This window comes from Falco punctatus (genome assembly GCF_963210335.1).
Source record: "Falco punctatus genome assembly, chromosome: 4".
NCBI lineage: Eukaryota > Metazoa > Chordata > Aves > Falconiformes > Falconidae > Falco > Falco punctatus.
In genome coordinates this window covers 19,636,051-19,651,531 of record NC_137583.1, presented here as the reverse complement: position 1 = coordinate 19,651,531, position 15,481 = coordinate 19,636,051, and the positions used below count along the sequence as shown (strand labels likewise).

The 15,481-nt window shown below is 43.2% G+C and overlaps 1 protein-coding gene across 13 annotated transcripts in view; it reads left to right on the top strand.

Annotated features, from left to right (window-relative positions):
• FOXP1 (forkhead box P1) overlaps positions 1 to 15,481 on the top strand; it is a 387,112-nt gene that overhangs the window by 80,853 nt on the left and 290,778 nt on the right. The gene's annotated exons all lie outside the window — the stretch shown is intronic.

Here is a 15,481-nt window from a genome sequence, read left to right as displayed (position 1 = left end):
TCAGCAGACACTGAAAACTATTATGCTCAAAAACAAGAGCGGGATGTGTATTCACATACCACAACACACTGACTTATTTCATAGCTCAGTAATGCATACGTAATTAGAGTCAAATTTGCATAGGACAGCTGATAGCCAAATTTGTATGGCATTAGAGACAGCTTCACCCGTTTGCAGTGAACTATGAACAGTAAATAAAGTTGCACAGACGACTGGATGTGGGTTAGCAGAAGTGTGCTGCATTTTTGTGCCCTGATTCTTTATCCGTTTTCAGACCTCTGTCTCAGTTAACATTTTTCCCTAAACTTACTCTAAATCACATATATTATGACCGCAGGAAAATAATCATAGCTTTATGCTACATCCATTCACTTAGAATTATAATATAAACAGTAAAATGGCCTTCTTATTACAAGCCCGTTTTTCTGTTTTAAATTGCATTTTTTGGAAAAGAGCTTGTTCTGTTAATCTTGTTTTAACCAAGAACACGAATACCTTTCTATATGTGTATTTTATGGGGAGGTTGTGTGTGGTGCATACAAAACTGTCAAATTGGGATCTCAAATTACCATAAAATGTAAACTTATGAAATCGTATTTAAAGGTGTATTTAAAGAACAGCATATATTTATATTTTCTGAACTAATTCCCTGTGAGCTGCACATTCTTCCATTTCAGTCCATCCTGATGGAGCTCACACTTGTTTAGGCAGTGTTTATATGTATTGTAACTGTCTGGTTTTTTTTAAGCCAGAAGGAAACACCCAGATAGTTTTTACTATGCAGATTTTAATTACTGTTTTTTAAATCTTCTTTGGAGAGTCTGGGTTTGTAAATTCTTCAGGAAAGAAATCCCACGTTCAGTGTTGGTGGTAACTCTCCAGGGATTTGTTAAACTTTTATTTACCGTGAGTTCTATGTATCGTTCCTTCACAGTTTTTGGTTTATTTTGTTATTATTTAGGTTTGCTGGAAGTAAACGTGCTGAGGATTTACCTAATGAAGTAGGAGTTTTTCTGATTAGTTTCTTTGAAGGAAAAGGATAAAAAAGCTCCCTTCTCCCTCCCACCCCCCAATTCATACCAGCTATAGTCCTTGAATTATGTGTGGTAGAGATGCTGTAGTCAATAGAGCGACTTTTCTTTTCTTCCTCCCCCTCACTTTCCCCCCCTCTAGAGCTTTTTTTGTTGTTTGTGGTTTGGTTTTTTTTTTTTCATAGGGTTTCAAAGCAGACTGTAATGCAGGGAGCTGGTTGCAGGGCGGCTGTGTGTGGGTATGGTGGGACGCTGGCAGTGAGGATAGGGTGAGGATGCTGGGGCCTTTCAGAGCTGATGCAGAAGTCGGCAAAGTGCTCCTGTCTCCCCCTGAGATAATGTCCTTATAGGGCTCTTGGCCCTTAGTTAAAAGTAACTCATGGCAAGCTCTGGTGTTTCTTCAGAAGGAGGTGTGAGTCATGTGGCCAGGCGAGTTCAGGTTTTTTCACTGTGGGCTTTCTGGTTGATTTTACCCAAATGGCAGCTCCTTTGCTGGCCAGTGCAGGCTGGGGATAGGGCTGCCGGGGGCTGACATCACCCCATGCAGCAAAGCCAAAATATTTACAGGGTCACCCAGCAGCAGAGAACTAAGAACTTTGAAACCAAGATGCTAAACCAGCTTTCTTTTACTTATCTCCTGAGTTTTAGTAGCTTCTTAAAGTTTAAGAAAGAAGTGTGCTATCTTTCCCTCCTGTTCCCTTTTTTCACTTCATTGACTGTACTAATTATGTCCTGCTTAATACTTAGGCAGTTTTAAGTTATTTAGAATTGCAGGTCAAAAAGGCAGGGCAAAATGGGTGAGATTTAGACAGTTTTAAAATATTACTTTTATTTGAATTCTATAACCTTTAATTTAAAAACCTATTAAAAACAGAATTTTAAAATGGTAATACTGAAACCTGTGAGCAATGTATCATGTTTTAAAAGATGAAATACAAAATAATAATAAAATACATTTTTTTCTGTTGATATTTTAAAGAAAATTAGCCCAAAAACCTAACTGAAGTTAGCTCTTCTGGTTATGTTAGAATATGTGAAAATTGTTAAGTTTAGATACTAATGACTTCTTCTGTAGATGGAGCGTTTGGTTTCAGTTTTCATTAGAATGGGGCTGAACAGTTAGTTTCAGGAATTCCTTTGGCGATTCAGTAAAAACTGAGAAATTCATATGGAAAAGGAGAACAAGATTTCCTCTTTTCGGCTCCAATCTTGGAATAAAATAAGGGTGCGAGAGGATGAGATCTAGTACTGCTGAGATCCCAATATATTCAGTTTTATTACAACAGATCATGTTCAGTAAAGGTTTTACATGCATAAATGCATAAACTTATTATGTATCCAGCATATTTAAGTAACTTTCATTCAATAAATACAAATGTTTTTTTCATTTTGTTGCAGTTCCACTTTTCAGCCAAATGAAGATTGATACGAATAACAAAATTACCAACTAATAAAAATATTCATAATTTCTAACATTGTCATAACCTAAAACTTAGGGATACAAATGAATGTGAAAATAACCTACTCTCTAGTTTAGCAGGGAGAAAAGTGAAGTTTAATGAAAAGGTCATATTTTATTCAGTTGCTAACCAATTAGAATCAGTCTTTCTTTAAGAAAATAAATACAAAAGTACAAATGTAAACCAAGATTAAAATCAATGATTTAAACCATGTTTCCTGCTTGCTGATATAAGCCGTGATTAAAGTCGGTGATTCAAATCACTTTGATTTAAATCAAGCTCATACTCGGTGTGGATTAGCTTGTGGTCACCAATGTCATCTTTCTGAAGATAAAGGTAGCAAGTCCAAAGTGCCTCAGTCACTTCTCCTGACCAGGACCAGGAGAGATCCATGCTAAATTCAATGGGCAGGACTCCTGTCACTGCCCCTCATGCCCTTGGCTCCTTTCCGAGAGGATCCATCTGTCTGAGGGCTTGTGGCAGGGAAGGTGCAGCTGAGTCCCCTTCTGGGGTGGCTTTAGCTCATCAGTTGTGGAAACTGATGAGCTGAAAGAGGAAGGGAGCTCAGACCCCTTCCCCTTGTGCATCACGTACCTCTCCATACAGACAGCATCCCTGCTGCTTTCTGGCCTCCCTGCTTGCTCCTGGAGGGATTTACTCACTGTTCCCAGTTGTGTTCAGCTTTCCCCAAGGGCTTGGCTCTCCCTGTGTCCTTCAAGCCTGTTTGAGGACCTGGCACAGTCACCGATTTGCATGAGCTCCCACAAGGTATTTTTTGGCAAATCAGTTCTCCTAGGTATAGAGCTAGTTTTAAGGCTTTTTTTTTTTTTTCCCTTTCCTCAAAAGCCCCCTTTCTCTTCCAGGAGGAGCAGGGCTGTATCCCTTGCAATGAACTGTCTTGCATGGGAGCCATGGTCAAGCTCTTGTTTGGGCTGTGGTGAAGCCCCACCCTTCCCACCAGCTTTATCGGCAGATTTTTCTGGTTCCCTTCTGGGCATCCTGCGGGAGAAGTAGGAAGAGAGTGAGCCTGGCTATACAAAAGCCTCAGGAAGAGCAAAATGGGCATCTTTTTGGCCAGAACTTTTTGGCACAGGGGCAGCGGTGGGAATGGTAGAGACCTGCTTTGGTGGCTGGTGGAGAAGAGCTCATCTTGTAAGAGCATAGATCACATCTTCCCTTGACAGGGTCTGAATGTTAAAGAAACCAGACATAAACCTTGATGTACTTTGGGTCAGGCATGTCAAGTAGAGCCGATTGCATTCAAGTTGGACATAAATTATTTAAAATGCCCATAAAGATGGGTCAACGGTCCTTGCATTGGTAGAAGTCAGTTTAAGCTTGTATGCTGTAATTGTTTCCATATGATGGGCATTTTGAACACACAGAGTAGAAGTCCTTCGCAACATGCAAAGTTGAGAGAAACACTTGGAAATTACTGTAATAATGTTTCTACTTGGAAGTTCTCAAAATAATTATCTCTATTCAGCTCTCTTGTTTCTGCCTATACTCCAGACCATGTCCAAGCCTTTTGTGGAGCATAAATAGTTCCTTCATGTAATGTTGGCAGCCAGATACTCATGCTGGAAGGTCTCTGTCTGCCTTATTCTTACACCAGTGCTGGATGAAGTCAGGTCTCCTGAAGGTGGCAGATGTTTTGGCAGAAGAACGTGCCATGTGTTCCATCGTAAATTTGAAAACAGGAGGTTCTGAAACAGAAAGGTGTGTGTTGGGTTTTTTTTTTCCACTTTTATTTAGGAATAACGAATAGTGCATTGATGCTGTTAGTTAATGGTATTTAGACCACAGGACCTCCTAAGCTGCACAATTATCAGTGAACGAAGTGTATTTTAACAGAGTCAAGTTTCCTCAGCAGGTTTTCCCAGGCTTAATCCATGCTAATTTATTCTTCTTACATTCTGATTGTAGTGACTATCTTGAGACAGATCAGATGATCAGGGTCAGATTTTTAGCTGGTATAAACTGACACAGTTCCTTAATTCTTCTGCAGTCGGTGGAGCTGTGCTGATTCACACCAGCCAGGAGTTGAGGTTGGTGTGTCTGCCTAGATGCCTGCCGCTTAGCTTAACCTGGTACTAGCTGGTAACTAAGTTTGGAAAAAAAAAACAACCCAAACAACCACCAACAAAATAACCATATATGTTCATACTTGTAATATGTTGCAGCAGGAGAGCATCCAAGTAAACAGGCAAAAATGGGATGGGGAGGACAGGCGTGTGTAGGACAAAAGCTGTATGGACTGTAGGATGCAGAGATACAGGACTGAGTCCCAGGGAAATGTAGTTTATGGAGCTTTGATTTGTAACTGGAAATCATGCACTGTTGGAAATATTGGTGCACCCATTAAGGTAGACACAGCTGGTATTTCAGAAAAGTTTAGGATTTCTTTACATTAAGAACTAATGCTGCTTGGGGTTTTCCTGTATGTAGGAATAGATATGTAAAACAAATATGTATACCAAACAAAATATAGACACATGGAGTAGGGCAGAAGAGTTTGCATGAGAGCGCAATCTCACCTGATAGGGGCGTGAACCCACAGGATCTGTGTTTTGGGATGTGTCCCCTCGGGGAAGATGATGCCCAGTCGCGTTGTGATGTGCTGTGGGTTTCTCATTCTTTAAGCAAGTGGTGGTACATGCTTGGCCGTGTTTGAAGACCACCCTGCAGTGGTGCCTGGTTGGGCGCTTGGAGCCTGAAGACTCTTTGGACTTTCTGGCTTGACTGATATCTATTGATCCAGACTTGAGTGTGTTGGTTCTTCCCTTGCAAATTGCTTTGTATGGTTTGGTCTTAGCAAGGTGTTCCTGCTAACTGGGAGTGTTGGGATCTTCTTATTGTGACATCTGTTATCTCCTGGGCTTTTTTTTGTTGGTTTTTAGGTTTGCTTGGGTGTGTTTTTGTTATTGTTGTTGGTTGCTGTAAAGTTTGAAATGAAGCTGGGCAGTGTCGTGGAGACAGTTTTGAGTTTTCAGCACCAGCGAGATCTGAAATAAATCAGTCTCATCAGAGCAATAACTCTATTGTGGTTGCTTTGGGAGGCAGACCACTAGCTAATTCATGTGCACTGTGAAGGATGGGGTGGGTGGGTGTGGGTAGTACGTGATTTTTGGCATTCACTCTTTGCTTTTGAAGTGCACAGAGCCCACTTCGGTTCCAAGTTCAGAAATAATACACCTAAGAATAAATAACCACACTAAAACCAGAGATCATTTGGAGAAAACTAAGGTGGCAAACCACACCAGGTGAACTTTGCAAAAAGCAGTGCAGAAGTTTTAGTGCTGCTCTTTTAATATTTAAGATTTTATCTTGAAGAGTTATCTTTAGAAAAATAAATGTTCTCTTGGAATCAGCAATACAAAACCTGCAGTACTGGCTGCAGAATGGTTTTCTCTGTGAGAGGCTGTGGAGAAGAGGGTGATGATCTTCTGAGCAGATTGAGACCCCCACAGCATACGTAGATCTGATGTCAGTTTGTTTGCTGAAACAAGCTGAAAACTCTGCAGCAAAAGAAAGCCCTGTCTGGAATAAGATTTCTTTTTTTTAAAAAAAATAATTAGAAAAAAATCAAACTTCCCCTTTGTGATTTATGATCCCTCTAACAATGCCACTTTCTCAAAGCCATGCATCATACACAAACAATGGGCCACATAGAAAAGCATGCTCCCCAGAGTATTACCAAGCATGTAATTTTGTCTTTAAATTCTTCGGAGCGAATTGTAAGAACATGACTTCATAGGAACCTTTGAGACATTATGACTTTTAATAATGCTTTGCTGCTACATGTAATACTTCATTTTTACTTTTATTAATTAAATTGCTCCTTGCGTGCGTGTGCAGTGGGGAGGGGATCCCGTGCTTCCTGGCACACCCAGGCGGGCTGCGGCTGCCAAGGTCTATTCTCCCCCCTCCTCCCGCCCCGAAGGCGAGGGGGCTGTGCTCTGCTTTGGTCTCGTGAAGGCTCATGAGGGTTTGACCCCATTTTTCAGCTCCTGGACAAGTGCACCCCTTGCAGAGTACGCTGGTCCCTCCAGCCTTGGTGCCTGCGGGTGCCAGGTGGCGTGCCCACGAGGGGGTGCGCACGCACGAGAGGCAGCACCTCTTCTTCTCCATCGTCAGCTCATTTGAAGTACCATGGGGTGCACAACGCTCCCACCTTTGACAGGGCTCACGTGCGAGACCCAGGTTAGCTCCTGCTTGTGCTTTCCTGCCCGGGATTGCTATCCTCTCACATCTTTGATCTTTCCAAGTTTATATATATATTTTCATAAGTTTTCAAGAAAATTGAGGTCAAACTTATTTCATCCTGTAATCCCTTCATGCCTCCACACCCCCCCACGTAGACTTTATTTTTTTTTTTTAGCAGACACATCTTGCATTATGTAAAAACATAAGTGAAGAAACACCTTTAGTGAATCTGAGTTGCCTTTCTGTCTGCAGCAGCAGAGTTTGGATCTGGCTGCTTATCTAATAAAGGGTGGAAGCTGCACTTTTTACAGCTTTTTGTAGCACAGTTTGTGGGCTTGCCCATAATAATACAATTATGAAGGTTAACAGGAAAAAACTGGGTCCAGGAGTGATTCCAGGCAGCTGGCAATGCCGACGAATTGGAAGCACACCACCAATGAAAACTGCAGTGAAAAGCAAATTAAACCTCATATCTGCCATCTCACTCGCTTTTCTCTGCTTTCCTGTTTGGACTTGAAAGGTGATTGGAGCCAAGGCAGTGACAGTTGACGGAAGTGCTGCAAGGAGAGAGTATTTATTTACAGTGAATCGTGGTGATGCTTGTTCAGGATGCGGTTTCACGCAGGATGTTCTGTCCCCACCCCCGGTTTGATCATTTCTCCAAAAAAAAAAAAAAAAAAAAGCAAAGAAAAAAAAAAAAAGCTCCTTGATTGTTTGAGGCCTCGGCTAATGCTTGGAGAAACGTTGTGCAGCGTGCCTGTACTTGGAGTGTGTGGTAATGTGCCGGCTGAGGAAGTTCCTGTATTGGGCACAGAGGCAGCTTGGGACCAACTCCTGCCCAGATGTTTTCAAACCCAGCGTTGGCCCTTCACATTTAAACAGGGAAGTGGGCTGGACTGGGTGCCTGCACTGCAAGTGATGGCTAATACAGGCTACCTGCTTTATTGCCAGCTGATGCTGCTGTAAATTTATATTTTTTAGGGAGGGAAGAGAGAGCAGAAGTCATCCCCCTCTGTAAGTTCTAACGTAGAATTCAGTTTGCAGAAGGTTCCTAGGGTTTGGGATATGTTTAGCATTTGGAGGGGGGGTTCCCTCCTGCTCTCTTTCTGCTGTTATCAGACTTTAACCCTGCAGCAGGCGAAATAACACTTCGGAAGATCCCCATCTTGGGTGGGTGAATTCCTCATTGGTAAATAGCAAACACCATGCTGGTCCAGGGACGCCAAGGACAGGGTTTATCTGTGGTCCTCTCGCCATCCCGGCACGGGAGAAGAGGCACACGATGCCTGGCCCCCGATGCCCAGCTTGCTGGGAGCAGGTAGCTCCCCAGGGCTGTCAGGTTGGGTTGGGTGCTCGCCGCAGCTCGTCCCAGGCTGTGTGGAACCAGCTAACGAAGCTGCCAGCTGGCTTTACAGCCCTCACACCTCTCGCTCCCATATCAGCCCCAGCCACCGATTGGTTTCGTACAGCTCCTGACAGGCAGGCAGAGATAGTAACTTCTGTTAGTACCAGACGGGGCCGGTGATTAGATAGGGAGAGTTTCTCTATCTCGTTTTTTCTAGATAGAGAATAGGGCTTAGGGATGTGCTCTAGCGTATACGTTTTCCTTCACGGGCGCTGCGCGGGGAAGCTATTGGAAACTTGAGGGATGGGGGGAGGAGTGAATATGGGTTTTTTATTTATTTACTTTGACATTTTCTTTTAAACTATTTTTAAGAAGTACATTTTTACCAGTTTTTCTGTCTGGAAGAAGGAATCTAATGGGTTTTTTTTCCACTCACAGCTTTTAATTACATCATTGCCATCATCGGGCCCTTTCTACAACTCCCACATTGTTCAGCAGACACAGTGAAATGTTTTTAGGAACCTATAAAAGCCAGTAATTTGCATCCAGAGGCCATGGTTGTAGTCGGCATTCAGGCAAGCGAAGCAACTGCCTGGATAACTTTATGGCCGGTACATGTGCTGCATTGTGTAGCACTGCTGTGCTGCAGCCGGAGAGGAGCGAGAGCGTGGCTGCTGCATGCCTGTGCCTCCCGCACAGATTGCATTGCATGTACCATTTAATTAAGTGATGAAGTTGTTAGGGCTCGTAGCCGGGAATAGAGCTCCCCAAAGGTCCATTGTGCCAGGGAGCTGAGCCGGAGCCAGCTGCCTGCTGTGTGCTGCCCAGCCTGCCTCCATCCCTGGCTCTGCCCTGGCTTTTCTCAGCCTTCTCCCTGGCTTTTGCACCACAGGGGCATGATTTGTACCTCCTTTCAGTGTTGGCCTTCCCTTCGTTATCGTGTGGTGCTTGGAGTTGAACTTCAAGATAAGTTGCATCATTCTTGGGGTGGGATGCAGTCTCGTGGAGTCGTGTGAAATGGTTCTTGCTGTGGGAGATGACTGACATGGCATGGGGCATCGAGGGCTCTCATGCATCCACAGCTTTCAGAAACCATCCGTTTCTGAGGCTAATGAGGGCCTTGTGTTGCAGAAATATGTTAAGGTTTAGGAAGAGTTTTGTGAAATTGCCAAAAAGATGGTTTTTTTTGTTTTTTTTTTTTTTTTTTCATCTGTTTGAATTCGGGCAGTCAGAACACCTTAAATAGCTCTGAAAATGTCACTGTGGAAGATCCTGCTCACTGCTGGTCTTTTTGAATAAAAAAGGCTAAGATGCTTCAGAAAGGAGAAAACATCATCTCTTTTTCAAGGTGATAGGATGGCTGTGGTTTGGTGTTAGTTGCATAAAAATTTGAAGTAATTTCTTAGCAAGAAAGACAGAGCTGCCTGTTTTCAGCAGGCTGTAAAGCCAAGAGATACAGGACCTTTGAGTGTTCAGGGGCTGGGGAGAGTTCTTTAAAAAGTAGCTAAAAAGCCAGAAATATGTGCGTTAAAAAAAGAGCAAAAAGACAATTGAATTGGATCTGATTTTCTGGGAGGGGTGGGAGGCTACTGGTTCTCACTGGGCAGAATTACACTTGGACTTCCCATCCATACAGGACTTGGATGCATTTTTATTTTAATGTCAGGTGTGTGTATCTTTGAGACTGCCAGTCTCTTCAGTCAGGAGCACAACATTGTTTTTTTGTTACTGCTTTGTACACTTGTGCTTCTCGACCACTATATATTCTGTCCGTTAAAAAGCATAAAGTGCCGCTCCGCTCCTTGAATGAGAAATAACAGTAAGGATGATGTGGGGTGCACGGGATGCCTCTGACCCCCATGCGGGTATTCTATTTCCAAGATTTCCCAGGTTCAACTGTTTTGGCTCCTTCAGTTATATCGACATCAACAAAGAAATAAAGCCAGGTCCTTACTTTTAGTACAGACACCATGAACAGGCTGTTCAGTGTGTGCTCAGCTCCCAGCAGGCACGTTTTTGCCAGACAGAGGACTTTTTGATTCCCTGTTTTCTTCCTCCATCTGAATAGGCTCTGGCTGGGGGTGAGATGTCTGTTGTCAGGCGCGGAGGACCAAATACCCAGTGAGCTCAGGCTCTTCAGTGTTTGCTGATACTCTTGTGACCTGTGGAAGAGAAGATGGTTTGGTGAGGGTGGGGGGAAATGTTTGTCTGCGGGAGCATTGACCCATCCCTCTGGCAGGCACCCTGAATTTCAGGGGATGCAGTGCTGTGGGCACATCCAATCTAGGGGTCTGCCAGGGGAAGATGCTCCCTTGGGAGGAATGGGGATAAGGGGAGATGGTATTCCCTCTGGCCTCAGAAAGTTGTCTGGGAGTCAGAAATGTGCGGGGCTTGTATGTAAACCAACCACATCGTGCTGAAACATGCTCCTTGAAACAGGGCTGGGGTGAGCCAGCAGTGACTGACAGTGCCTTCTCCTGCCCAGAGCCTGAATCAAACTGCTTTCCGTGGCCTCAAGTGTTTGCTGAAGTGGTTCCCAGCCAAGACAGGAAACTATTTGACTTGGGGTGCTAGAGAGCTTCTCTCATGGTATTTACAGATAAAGGGGAGGAGTTGAAAACCTTAGTCCATATTCAGCCCAATCTGATAACCTCCAGGGATTTTATGAGTTCAAAGAAATTTTGGATAGCAAACTTGTGTGCTTAAGTGGAGCTGAAGCCCTAACTCTCTTGGAGGCATCCAATCCTTAGTAAAACCTTAAAATAACAAATGCTGCTTGTAACACACTCTCTCCACCCCCCTACCCCCCCCCCCCGGTTTTAAACTACTAGGCCATTCCAAAAGCTAATACTTAAAGTCCCTGATCTTTAAAATTAAGTGTCTCTCCTGAGCATTGATGGCACAGAAACCAATTTTGTTCAACAGACTTCAGTCTGTGAGGGGCTAAAAATAAGAAAGGTGAATTATATTCAGTAACTGGATGGGCAGAATGTGTTTTGTAGGAATAGGTTAGGAAAACAATAGTGAAATGACTGTTTTGTAAGATACTTTACTGGGTTATCAGATAGCTTAATGCTGTGTCCTCTTCTCGGCTGGAGATCACCAAGACCTCTCCGAAAGAGATGGTTGTGTTGTAGATGGAAATGTCTAAAGCATGCAAGGAGACGCTGTGCAGTTCCTCCGCCCTGGGGTTAGATGTGCCCCAGCAGCTTTCCTGGTGTTTGGTTTGAGCTGCTCCTTGGAGAACTTGTGTCTGCTGAGCAGAGCATCTCCTTCCCTTTCAAATCAGATGGAAACTCCCCCGTGGCCCTCTTCTGCTTCCTCCTAGCTCTTCACTTTCTCCTTTTCCTTTGATTTTTATTTCATCACCAGTGGCTGTTAGAAACCTTGGGCAAGGTTGGAGGCAGTAAAGAGGGTCTGGTAGGACCATGAGTGCATTGCCAGGCTTCCAGCTTTTTTTTCTGGAGATGCCATTCCTTTCTTTGCAAGCCTAGAGCTACCTTCTGCTTCCAACAGGTAGATTCACTTGCTGATTAAAAAGCATTGTTAATTTAGAAGGAAGGCCACATTCTTTCTCAACACCATCATTAATTAAAGACTAGGAAATTGCCAATTCGCCCAACATTTACATCCTTACCAGCCTATGCTCACATAATTTATTGCCCAAATATCTTAATGCCCAAGTACATGCTGAGGCCCGTACACAGAACCTTAACTTCAATCTCATATATTTTTCCTATGCATAATTAAGATGATTGCCTTTTAAAACCTTGAGTATTTTTGGTAAAACACCTTTGTTTTTCTGAGGTTGGGTTTTTACATTGTGCCCAAACATGGGCACCAACTGTGGCCACAGCTTTATGAAACTGTTTAATCCTGTGTGTATGGGTGTGAATCATAACCCCCAGATGAAATAGCTCCTTCAGAGCCCTGTCTCTGGGAGGAGAAAAAAACCCCATGATACCCAACAGGCTTTAAGTCTCACAATTATAAACTGTTGCAGGTTGAACATAATAATAATAAAAAAAAAGTTTTATGTCAGTAAGGGTAATGTAACTATGCAAAACCCACTTACAGCTTAGACACATCATTCATGAGTTACACCATGGCTCCTAACTCATGGCAATGACGAGTGTCTGGCAATCCCCACCATCTGGTGAACTCTGATGTGTATTTGAACAGCACAGTGTGTTAGTGTGCCTATATACAAGACATATTCGCACACAACATATAGTGGCAGGGGAAAGAGAGAGAAATTATGTTTCAGCTGTGAATGACTTATATTTACTCAAGCAGCAAAGAAATAGCTGATAGCTCATGAGTGATCAAAGCTTGTGGTGAATTATAGAGGTCTTTCCTCACCAGTGAGGAAGATATAGCACATTTCAACCTGCTGTATATCCTTTAAGTCCAACACACACATTTTAATACTTATTTTTATTTTGGTTTAGAGGCCTTTCTACTTTGCCCAGCAAGTATTTTTTTTATTTTTATTTTTTTCTTTTTCCTCTGATCTCTTCTGCCTCTTCTCTGTCTGCTGCTGATGCCAGAGACAGAGCAGATTGGGAAGCCTTTGAACACATTACTGGTTGAACTCGAATGAAATTTTTGTATTGCTTGGTTGCAAGTTCCTGTGATGAGCATAAGGAATTTAGGTTTGATTGACATGATGTAGTCTTAAAGGAAAAGTGATCTATCAGCATTCAGGCACACACAACTTGTTTTTTCTTTCACGACAGAGAATAGTTATGTTGCAGTTGTGCTACAGCAGTGAAGGTTGAGTTGCAGTTTCCCTTTGAATCCTCTGATGGAGGAGGTAGAGAAGAGTGAGTCAAAACGGGGCCATTTTAGGTCACTCCTAACAAGCCAGGCTTGAGGATCTTCTCTGTTTCTGTTGCTCTGACTGTTCAGCCAGATCTTCCTCTGGTACACCAGCATTCTCATTCCAGTACAGAATATTTGTACAGATGACACAACCTTATTATCTTCAGCTTCGGTTGCTTTAAAATGAGTTTTTACAGTTAACACACCCGTGATCTTCTACCACAAAGAGAACTGGTTTGGAGAAAAGATATGATATATCCTGAGATGGAGTCTGAATGTGAGACATCCTCCCTCTCTCCTCCTTGTGCTTATCACTAAATGTGAAACCTCTTCGAAATAAGTTGCTCTCAAAATGAGTTATTATTTGGCCTATGGTCGGTATGGAAGACACGTGAGCATCCTCTGGGAGGAAATACAATTTTATAAATTAACCTTCGAACTTCAGAGAGTTGAATTGTGTTTTTTATTTGGCTGCTTTGTAGGGCACTGGGCTGGTTATCTGGCCTGTCTTTTCCAGGTCTGGGCAATGGGTACGGTGCTCCTTACCCCCCACCACTGCCTTGTAAGCGTATTGCCTTCTATCTGGGAGCCTGGGACATCAGCACATACAGAGGCATCAGAATAAAACTATTTCTTATTAGTGATTTTCTAAAAATTTGTAAACATTTGAATCGGCAGATAAACTTTGAGGGAGAGAAGAGACATTCAAACAAGGATTAAAGCAGTTTAAAGAAACTTCACAAAATACTGAAGCTTTTTTAAGAGCCATGTGTTGCAGACTCATGGTGCTGAGCATCCCTGTAACTCGCCTGTGCCACCTTTTTCCAACCAAGAAAGCCTTCTGAATAGGTTAGTACTGGATAAACTTTGTTGCAGTTCCCCTGTGAAGTTTGCATGACTCATAATATCTGTTTCAGGGAGATTCAGGAATTAGCTGGTGAGAAATCAGAAAGGCTCCTTATCCCCAGGGTGGGCTTTCCTTGTCTTGGTCGCTGTGGCAGGTCTGTTTTGGGGGAGCGTGTCGTTCCGCTTCTCACGCCCTGCCTGGTGAGGAGGATAAAGGAGGGAACAAGCTGGCCTCAGTCACAAGTTTTATCACTTCTCAAGTACAGAAGTAGTACTTTGAATGAATTGTAGTTTGTTGTTTGTGTGTGGTTTTTTTTTTCTCCTGGAAACGTAGGTGTGTGGGGTACTTACCGTATGTGCCAGGCTTTAAAGCTCAAAATGAATGAGTAAATAATTGGTAATTAACTCGGTAAATAATTTGTAATTAACATGGTGAGAGGGAAAATAAACATGTGAAGATGGTAATTTTCAGGAAGTGCTTTTAAGACCTTCAGTTTTATATTTTCTATGTATTTGAGCAGATTAATTAATTGTTATAGGAGGAAAAAAAAATTGCATTTTTATAGGCAGCGAATGCCTCTCTGCTGGGCATGTTCTCGGTTATCTAAGTCTCCTTTGAATCATTCTGAACATGTTAATTCAGTATCCTCCTCTTTGTTGTCCTGCTCCTGCATTTTTTCTTCCCAGGTTCCACTCCTGGCACTCTGCAGCTTCCCATTTCTATTTCAGTGTTTCAGGCAGTGCTCAGGAACAGATGGATGGCTAGATTTCAACCCCACCTCCCAACTTCCACATACAGTCCACATATCGCACTGCATTCATGAGCACATACAAGCAACAGGGTGCTTGGTGTTTGCTTTTTGATAAGTTCACCCCCAAATCGAAGCTTCCCCATTTAGGTCAGGTGCTCTAGCATGAGCAATTCCCACCCCCCACCCCCCCACCCCAAAAGAAAAAGGGGGGGGGGGGGAACCAAGGATATTAATGTATTTGAAGCAGAGGAGGGTGGGGCACGTGTTTTTTTGGAATTGCACTCTTTCCCGATGCCTATTTTGATGACTTTGAGCAGATTTGGTTCACAGGTATGCCTGGTACCGTGTGATTGCCTGGGGAGCGATGCGATATGATGAACAAAACCTCAGCTCTACATTTGCTTTTCCTCCTTTGCTTTGCGGTGCCCGGGTTTTGATGTCTTGCTTCTCAGAAGGCTTGACGGTAGTAATAACGGAAACAGCAAAAAATGTCAGCTTGACTACTGTCTGCGTGTCGGCACTAGTCCAGGGAGTTTCAAAGGGATGTTTTATTGATTCTGTAATTGCACAGTAGAATGGACAAACTGAACTGTACCTCAGGGCAAGGAAAGCCCCTGTCTGAACGGCATCTGTTGGATGTATGCACTGCTGTAATTTGGGCAGGGAGTGCTCACTGGGCGGTTTGAACCAGGGGACTGAAATCTTGGCTTAACCCTTTCGTTGTAGGCGATGGCAACTCCAGGTTTGCCTTCTGATCTTAGCCTGGGAGAAAGATCAAATTTGGGGGTCCCTTTCAGCACTGAAGCGACTCTTTGGGGCTTTGCTGGGACTTATGCCAGCATTGCTTTTGAAGGCAAATTTGGCCCGTGATCTTTTCTTGTCCAAGTATTCCCCTCCTCTGGGATCTCGAACACACAGTACTATAACTTGCAGCATTGCCTCACTTGCAAAATCCACTTCTTAACTGAAAAACTGGTCTTAATATCTTATGAAATAAGCCTGCGTTATAATGCTCAT